General features: G+C 42.2%; 1 long non-coding RNA gene across 1 annotated transcript; it reads right to left on the reverse strand.

The window, feature by feature from the left end:
* Positions 1-303: 303 nt before the first annotated feature.
* On the reverse strand, positions 304-3,099 carry LOC126991660 (uncharacterized). The gene is made up of 2 exons (XR_007745736.1): positions 2,764-3,099; positions 304-1,872 (listed from the first exon to the last, which is right to left on the reverse strand). It is a non-coding gene; the product is annotated as an uncharacterized LOC126991660 (long non-coding RNA).
* Between the last annotated feature and the right edge of the window lie 6,589 nt (positions 3,100-9,688).

Raw genomic sequence — 9,688 nt, forward strand, 5'->3', positions numbered from 1 at the left:
ATGGCTCATTCTTGTCTCAATGATATTTACTGTATTAAGGTATTACATTTACTATTTAGTATGCTAGTTTTACTGGGTGTTATAGATGATGTGTCTAGTAAGGGTAGGGTGAAGTTGGGGCATACGCATAGCTGTGTGTGGCCTCGGTGCTCATCTCCATCACATGGTAACCTATTGCTGGTAAATTAGCAACCTAGCAACACCTGTCAAGGTTTGATTCATCACCCAGTTTTATTCCCACTCATAGTTTAATAGCTACTATAATTGAAAAAGTATTTTATGATTTTAGGTTGAGGCAAAATATTTATATATATTGATATTTATTTCATGTTAAGTGAAAAATATATAATTACTTCATTTTCTACTTATAGCACAACATTAAAACCAGAAAATAAAGGTTCTTTGTCCATAGACTATAAAAAAAATCTTTCTCCTTGAAATTCAAGTTATTTTTTGGGTATTGACAAGAAAATAATGTTTCTGTTTTTAACTCAAATATGCACTTTTTTCATTTATGTAACCTAACCTTACTAAAGTACTGACTCATATGTTGCTGGCACAAGTTGAGAACATAATGAAAAAGTGGGCATTGATATATACATTATTAAATATTTAAATGTGTTAAATAGTGTACTGGCAATAAAATAAAGGAAATCATCGAGCAAATTGGTGTATGGGTGTTTCGTTAAGAACTCGGTAGAGTTCTTCAAAGACAATGGCACTGCCCACTGTCAAAACACATTCCACTATACCTAGAAAATTTCCACGATGACTGTTGGCTCTCAAGATATAGCTGGAAGCCAGACTCTTTCTCGAGTCATCAGAGTTTTGAAAGAAGTCTTGGGCTTTCCAGGATGTGACACACACACACACTCACATACACACAAACACACAATTATATACTTTGAGAGTAAGAGTAGTAAAGTTGGGGGGATACGTAGTAGCAGCGCATGGCCTCGGTGCTCATCTCCGTAACATTGACCCTTGAGACTGTGGTGGAAGGGAGCCCCCATTACCTTGGGACACAGGGCCAGTGTAATATCTGGGTTACCACAGATTACCTTCCCCAGATTTCCCCAGGTATCCATTTATCGACCAGCCCAAGAGGGAGGATGAACAGCTGGGTGAGCTGCACGCAGACTGCCTGGGCCGGGATTCGAACCCGGGCCTGCGGAGTAGAAGCCAGGCACGCTAACCAGTAGACCACGGAGGTGTATAACTTTGAGAGTGACACAGGCTAAATGGACTTAATTATATTGCTTTTGAAAGTCACTTAATCTGACTTCATATATATAATAAAAACTTCTTTACTAATATAATTAAAGAAAGAACTGCTGGTATACATGAACACAATCACAACTTAAATTGTAAAAAAAGGGGAGAAATTATCTGACTAAAAATTAACTGCAGGACAATATGGCTGAGCTTATTATACACTTAATAAAATGTAAAGCATAGAGCACCGTGGTGTGTACTATTTGGAGCAATTCTTCACAGCTTGCTATTAAACATCTTTTTAGATGTTATTTCCAACAGAAAACAATTAAATAAATTGCAAATACAAAACATGTTTGAAGAAATCAAAAGAGACCTTTAGTGATGCATAAGAAATACAGAATTTCATGCCCTGCAATATTCAACAAAGTCCTGTAAAGGTCCAGCTATTGCAGTCATTCTGGTTGAGACGATTCAAGGAAATCTACACATTTCTGCAAACTATCCAGTAATATATGCTTGGTCTTGCTTCTTCAGAATCTTTTATCTTGTGTCTCCTGCCTGGAAGTTTAAGGGTCCGACGCTGCACCACTGCTGGGACATATGGGCTGCTAGGTGTTGTAGCACCCACTACACTTACAGGTTACACTCAGTCTCCTATAAAAGGAAAATTATTTGCTTGGTCATCATAACCAGGATCATAAGAGAGAAAGAGAGAGAGAGAGAGAGAAAGAGAGAGAGGTTAAAGTGACTGGCTAGTAGTTAAAGGTTAAGAAGCAATGAAGTAGAAAGTTTACATAGTTAATAAACTTAATCTGTGGAAATGAAGAAAACAAGCTGTAATATTTAACACTGTCGCACTATAAATGCAATAACAATAAGTAAAAGCTCTTTCATAGTGCTTGAGATAAATTAACTTCTATTAAAACATAGATACTTTAAATTCACTATTATAAGAATGTAAAGTATCTATGTTTTAATAGGAAGTTAGTTATCTCAAGCACTATGAAAGAGCTTTACTTATTGTTATTGCATTTATAGTAGCGACAGTGTTTTAAGCCATAACAGCGAGCTCTTTGAAAGTATGCCGTTTTATCTACTTCCCAATATCTGAGCAGCTGACAATGTCTGAGCTCCACTCCTAATCCTAGCCACATTGCTGGGCAGTGCCCTGGTGGCAAATCTTAATGACTGATATGTTTGCTAAGCTCTGCTGCTCAGTAAATGGCCTCACCTCTATGAAAATACTGAAATGACACCACGTACTGAAGTGTGTGCACCCACATCCCTTCCCCTCTCCATGGTGAGATAACTTGGTGCATGCAAGTATATTACACTTTTACCTATAGAGGAGGTCAAAACAGGGTAATGAGACTGATCATGGACAACTTGGAGGACAAAGTCATGGCTAAAAACTGACAGAAAGGCACGTTTATAACGTTACCTAAAGGATACCTTCATGCAGGTTAACAAAAATGTTTCACTCACTAGCACGTTTTAGCAACAATATACCAAGCTGACTCTCCACATGACAAGTGATTGGCTTACCTGAACTTCCTCACTTCATCTCCGTACTCCCGGTGGGGCAGACAACATCGTCTGCCTCTGTCACGGGCCACATGCTGCACTGGTGTTGAGGTTCCTGTGATTGGCTACTGTCTCTTGAGTACGTATGTATCGAGCGCTGCCATTGGTTGAACGAAATATGTCAACATCACACTACGCCGTCTGTCGGCGGGAGTGTGAAACAGCGTTAAGGCAGGAAAATCTAAACATGGCGGACTTAAGATTCTTTTGGGAATCGCAAGATACGACATTCTTATTTCCGCCATATTGGATCCACTTAAGATTGTCGTATCTGCGAGGCGTTAGTGAATCTGGGCCCAGGATGAGATTACTAGGTTGAAGAAAAACAAATCGCCGGGCCCAAACGAAGTATTCCCAAGGGTTCTGAAAGAGTGCAAGGAAGTCCTTAGTGGCCCTCTTGCCGATATCTTTAAGATGTCGGTAAATTCTGGGTATGTGCCCAATCAATGGAAAGTAGCTAATGTGACGCCGATTTTCAAAAAGGGAGACAAGTCAGCCACCTCAAACTATCGCCCAATTAGCTTAACATCAGTTGCAGGAAAGATGTTGGAGTCAATTATAGCCCGGAGAATTCGGGACCATCTAGAAAAGCATTATTTAATTTATGATTTACAGCCTGGGCTCACAAAGGATAGGTCTTGCCTTACTAACCTGTTGTCCTTCTACACTAAAGTAATCGAGGCGGTTGACCGAGATGAAAACTACGACACATTATATCTAGATTTCAGTAAAGCGTTCGACAAAGTCCCTCATCACCGGCTATTACTAAAATCACAGGATCAGGCGTAGATGGGAAAGTTTTGAACTGGATCAGGGCGTGGCTTAGTGATAGGAAGCAGAGAGTGCAAATCAATGGTAAAAAATCTGAATGGGGCAGTGATACGACTGACGTCCCACAAGGGTCGGTGCTGGGTCCTCTGCTCTTTATTATTTACATCAATGACTTGGACACAGGAATTAGTAGTGATGTCAGTAAGCTCGCAGATGATACCAAGATCGGTAGAGTAATCCAGTCAGACAGCGACGCTACCGTTCTCCAGGATGAGCTTGACAGACTATATGAGTGGGCGGGGAAGTGGCAGATGGAATTCAATGTCGGGAAGTGTAGCATTTTGAGTGTAGGTAGGAATAACCCCTTACACGATTACTCCTTAAGTGACACTCCTCTAAGTAGGTCTGGGCGTGAGAGAGACTTAGGAGTCCTAGTGAGCGCTGACCTCCGTCCTAGGGCTCAGTGCATTCAGGCTAAAAATCGGGCAAACAGAGTACTAGGTTTTATCTCAAGGAGCGTGAGCAATAGGAGCGCTGAAGTCATCCTCAAACTTTACTTAGCACTAGTTAGACCTCATCTCGATTATGCAGTTCAGTTCTGGTCCCCCTATTACAGAATGGATATCAAGATGTCAGAATCTGTGCAGAGGAGGATAACAAAGATGATTCAGGGGGTGATAAATTTGCCTTATGAAGACAGGCTGAAGCAGTCAAATCTACACTCTCTAGAAAGGCGAAGGTTGCGAGGAGACTTGATCGAAGTCTATAAATGGATGAAGGGATTTAATAAAGGGGATGTCAATAATATTTTGCGAGTGAAAGAGCCAGGTAGGACGCGTGGCAATGGTTTTAAGTTAGACAAATTTAGATGCAACAAAGACATAGGCAAGAATTGGTTCACCAATAGAGTGGTGGACGAATGGAACAGGCTTGGGAGCCATGTTGTGGGTGCCAATACCATAGATACATTCAAGAAGAGGTTAGATAAAGCCATGGATGGTAAGGTAAGGTGGGGTTGAGTGTACAGGAGCTGCCTTGTATAGGCCAACCGGCCTCTTGCAGACTCCTTACGTTCTTATGTTCTTATGTTCTTATGTCCTGACGGAGTATTTCCGAGGGCATTATAGGAATTAGGTGATGTACTCAGTGAATCACTAACTGACATCTTAAAGATGTCGGTAAATATTGGTTATGTGCCAAGCTTATGAAAAGTAGCTAGTGTGACTCCGATTTTCAAAAGGTGTGACAGGTCAGCTTCTTCAAACTATTGCCCAATTAGCTTAACATCGGTTATAGGCAAGATGCTGGAGTCCATAAGAGCCAGGAACGTTCGGGAGCATGTAGAGAAACAGCTTAATTCACGACTCGCAGCATGGGTTCACAAAAAGAAGTCATGCCTCACCAAACTCTTGTCCTTCTACAATAAAGTATTTAAGGCGGTGGACAAAGATGAAAATTATGATGTAATCTATCTTGATTTTAGTAAAGCGTTTAACGAAGTTCCTCAACAACGACTGTTGCTTAAATTACAGGCTCACGGAGTAGAGGGCAAAGTTTTGAATTGGTTCAAGGCGTGGCTGAGCAATTGGAAGCAAAGAGTGCAAATCAATGGTAAAAGATCTGACTGGAGATGTGTTACGATTGGGGTCCCACAAGGTTCGGTATTAGGTCCACTTTTGTTTTTTATTTATATCAATGACTTAGATACAGGAATTAGTAGTGACGTCAGTAAGTTTGCAGATGATACCAAGATCGGTACAGTAATTGAGTCGGATCAGGACGCTAGTATTCTCCAGGGTGAAATAAATAGATTGTATGACTGGGCGGATAAATGGCAAATGGAGTTCAATGAAGCAATGTGCAGTATTCTGAGTGTAGGTAGGAACAACCCCTCACATAACTATTGCTTAAATGACACTCTCATAAGCAGGTCTGGGTGCGAGAGGAGGTTAGGGGTCTTAGTGAGCTCTGATCTCCGACCAAGGGCAGAATGCATTCAAGCTAGAAATCGAGCAAATAGGGAACTGGGATTTATTTCAAGGAGCGTAGACAACAGAAGCGCCGAAGTCTTCCACAAACTATATTTAGCATTATTAAGACCTCATCTTGACTATGTGGCTCAGTTCTGGTCACCTCACTATAGAATGGACATCAAAATAATAGAATCGGTGCAGAGGAGGATGACTGTGATGATTCAGGGGTTGAGAAACTTGCCATACGAGGAAAGACTCAAACAGTTAAACTTGCATTCTCTAGAAAGGCGAAGGGTGCGTGGAGACATGATCGAGGTTTATAAATGGATGAAGGGCTTTAATAAGGGAGACATTCATAAGGTGTTGTTGGTAAGAGAACCGGGTAGGACCCGAAATAATGTGTTTAAGCTGGATAAATTCAGATTCAACAGGGACATAGGTAAGAATTGGTTTACTAACAGGGTGGTGAATGAGTGGAATAGGCTTAGCAGTCATGTCGTGAGTGCCAATACATTAATGCATTAAACTCACAAGAGTTCAATGCGTTAAGGACCTGGGGATCAAAATCGCGTCAAACCACAAATTCTCACATCAATGCATCGATGCAGCAAATAAAGCGAACAGAATGTTGGGCTACATTAAAAGAAACTTTTTATTCAAGAATAAAGATGTAATACTTCCGCTCTAGAATAGCTTAGTCAGACCCCACTTGGAATATGCGGTACAGTTTTGGTCTCCCCACCATGCAAAGGCCATTGCTATGTTAGAAGGTGTTCAGCGTCGGGCAACAAAAATGATCCCTTCATTGCGCAACAAATCCTACGAAGAAAGGCTTTCCATCCTTAACATGTTCTCTCTTGAGAAACGTCGCCTCCGAGGAAAACTGAACGAATGTTTTATAATACTTAATGGTTTCACGAATGTAGACAGAACAAAATTGTTTATGATCGATGACACTGCGAACGAGGAACAATGGCACAAAACTCAAATGTAGACAAGTAAATTCAGACTGCACAAAATTTTTCTTTACCAACGTTGTAGTGCGAGAATGGAATAAGCTCCCACCGTCAGTGGTCCAGTGTAACACGATTAACTCCTTTAAAAACAAGCTCGACCGACACTTCCATTATGCAAAGAAATCAAACCCGTGGTCACCTTGCAAAAAGACCTACATATCTGGGCATTTTGCAAAAGGACCAAGGTTTTTGACTTTTTACAAAATCACAAATATTATCGTAGGTCAGTTTTTAAAATGTCCAAATAGCAAGTAGCCAGTAGAACGCCCCTTGCGAAACCCATACTGGCGATCAGATAGAAGATCAGATCTGGAAAGGTGCTTTTGAATCTTCCGGGTAAGGATTGATTCAAAAGCTTTAGATAGAGATGAAAGTAAAGCTATAGGACGGTAATTTGAGGGATTGGAACGGTCACCCTTCTTAGGCACAGGCTGTATGAAGGCATACTTCCAGCAGGAAGGAAAGGTAGATGTTGACAGGCAGAGGCGAAAGAGTTTGACCAGGCAGGGTGACGGCACGGAGGTACAGTTTTTAAGGACAATACGAGGCACTCCATCAGGTCCATAAGCCTTCTGAGAATTGAGGCCAGAGAGGGCATAGAAAACATCATTTTGAAGAATCTTTATAACAGGCATAAAAGAGTCAGAGGGGGGATGAGTAGGAGGAATATGTCCAGAATCGTCCAGTGTGGAGTTTTTAGAAAAAGTTTGAGAGATGAGTTCAGCCTTAGAGATAAATGAGACGGCAGTGTTGCCGTCAGGACTGAGGAGTGGAGGGAAAGATGAAGAAGTGAGGTTGGAGGAGATGTTTTTGGCTAGATGCCAGAAGTCACGGGAAGAGTTAGAGAAAGCAAGGTTTTGGCATTTTCTATTAATGAAATAGTTTTTGGTTAGTCGGAGAATAGATTTGGCACGATTCCTGGCAGAAGTGTAAAGTTCATAGTTAGCATTAGTTTGAAGGCTCTGGTACCTTTTGTGAGCTGCCTCTCTATCATTGACAGCACGAGAACAAGCGTGATTAAACCAAGGCTTTTTAGCGTGAGGAGTATAGAAAGTACATGGAATGTATGCCTCCATTCCAGAGACAATCACCTCTGTGATGCGCTGAGCACACACAGAGGGGTCTCTATCCTGGAAGCAATAATCATTCCACGGGAAATCGGAAAAGTACATCCTCAGGTCGTCCCACCGAGCTGAAGCAAAATGCCAGAAGCATCGCCTTTTCGGTGAGTCCAGAGGGTGTACAGAAACGATAGGACATGATGCAGAAATAAGATTGTGATCGGAGGAGCCCAACGGAGAGAACAGTTTGACAGAATAAGCAGAGGGGTTTGAGGTAAGGAAGAGGTCTTGAATGTTGGGCCTGTCTCCAAGACGGTCGGGAATACGTGTAGGGTGCTGAGCCAACTGCTCTAGATCGTTGAGGATAACAAAGTTGTAGGTTTGTTCACCAGGCTGGTCAGTGAAAGAGGATGAAAGTCAAAGCTGGTGGTGAACATTGAAATCTCCTAGGATGGAGATTTCAGCGAAGGGAGAGTGGGTCAAGATGTGTTCCACTTTGGAGTTCAAATAGTCATAGAATTTTACATAGTTAGTAGAGTTAGGTGAGAGTTAAACAGCGCAGATGTATTTAGTAATAGAATGACAATGAAGTCTTAGCCAGATGGTGGAAAATTCTGAAGAATCAAGGTTGTGGGCACGAGGGCAAGTGATGTTGCGCATGTAGGCGCAACATCCAGCTCTGGATTGAAATTTAGGATAGAGATAGTAGGAGGGAACAGAGTAGAGATTGCTGTCAGTAGCCTCAGAAACCTGTGTTTCGGTGAGGAAGAGAAGGTGAGGTTTAGAGGAAGAGAGAAGGTGTTCCACATAATGAAAATTAGAACGAAGACCGCGAATGTTGCAGAAATTGAGAAGAAAGAGGTTCGAGGAGTTATCAAGACACCTCTTGGGTCGGCAGCCAGAAGGGGAGTCCTCCCTAGGGGAATTTGTGGCCACCCCCCAGGCGGGGACTCCGAGGCATGATGGTGTGCCATTTTGAAATTTGAATTTTGGGAAAAGGTGTATATGTTGTGTGAATGTAGTGTGGTGTGGATAGAGAGAGGATCTGTCTTTAGAAAGCATGCTGAACTACTCTCCGGTGTTGGTGAAACAAAAGGAAAACGGTTAGTGAGGACATGGGAAGGGTCTTTGTAGGGCTTCAGCTCCCTTCTTACCTCCCACTTATACCTCACCGGGAGTGGCTTGCGCCCGTTCGGTAGGTGTCATCCTACCTACTCCAGCTATACAGGATTTACTTTTTTTAACGACCTCCATTCTGAGGGAGCTGTTTTGTGTAAGGCACCTTATGGCTTTCACAAGACAGGCCATTAGCCCAGACCTCGCCAGTGGCTGTGCTCAACAACCAACTTGATATTATTTTGCGTTTCTGCGACTTAAACGTGGCGTCCTATTTGAATAATGCGCGTTTTTATGTTTTGCTTCGCCTCCTCCTCCTCCTCTTCCTTTCACTTTCCCTTTCTCTTTGCCTTAACGCTTCCCTTTCCCTTTCTTTTCCCTTCCGTTTTACCTATACCTTTACTTATTCTCCTCCTCCTCCTCCTAATCCTCTTTATATACTCCTCCTCATATCCTCCTCCTCCTCCCCTTGTTTTAATATTTCTTCAAGTCCTTGTTGAAAAAAAACTACGTGATATCCTGAGTCTCCTTGATAATATAACTGCGATAACGAACACAGTTGTATAGTCTGAGCAGACGTGAAATTAAGGCGATAACGTTACATAGATGTATTGGACGAACGAGTGGAATATGATTAACATTTCTAAACGGAGGCAAAGTAAAGAGAAAACTTCCCCTCACATTCACTGTATCTTTTTCTTCTCCTTAAGTCTGGTCTCGATGTTGGTCTGTGGTCTTATTTTGGTCTTGGTCTACTCATGTTCACCGCCACTGACCGATTCGTCGAGCTGTGTCCTCTCAACCCGCCGCCTTCTCCTCCTCCTCTCTCCTCTCTCCCTCCTCCTCCCGCCATATATCCCATCCACGCCAATAATCATAGAATCATCAAACGAGACTTCCACCTTCTTCTTCAATATCTTATGGGTGCGTAACAGCGTGGGTAGGCGCC

Source organism: Eriocheir sinensis, unplaced genomic scaffold (assembly GCF_024679095.1).
Source record: "Eriocheir sinensis breed Jianghai 21 unplaced genomic scaffold, ASM2467909v1 Scaffold316, whole genome shotgun sequence".
NCBI classification, from domain to species: Eukaryota; Metazoa; Arthropoda; class Malacostraca; order Decapoda; family Varunidae; genus Eriocheir; species Eriocheir sinensis.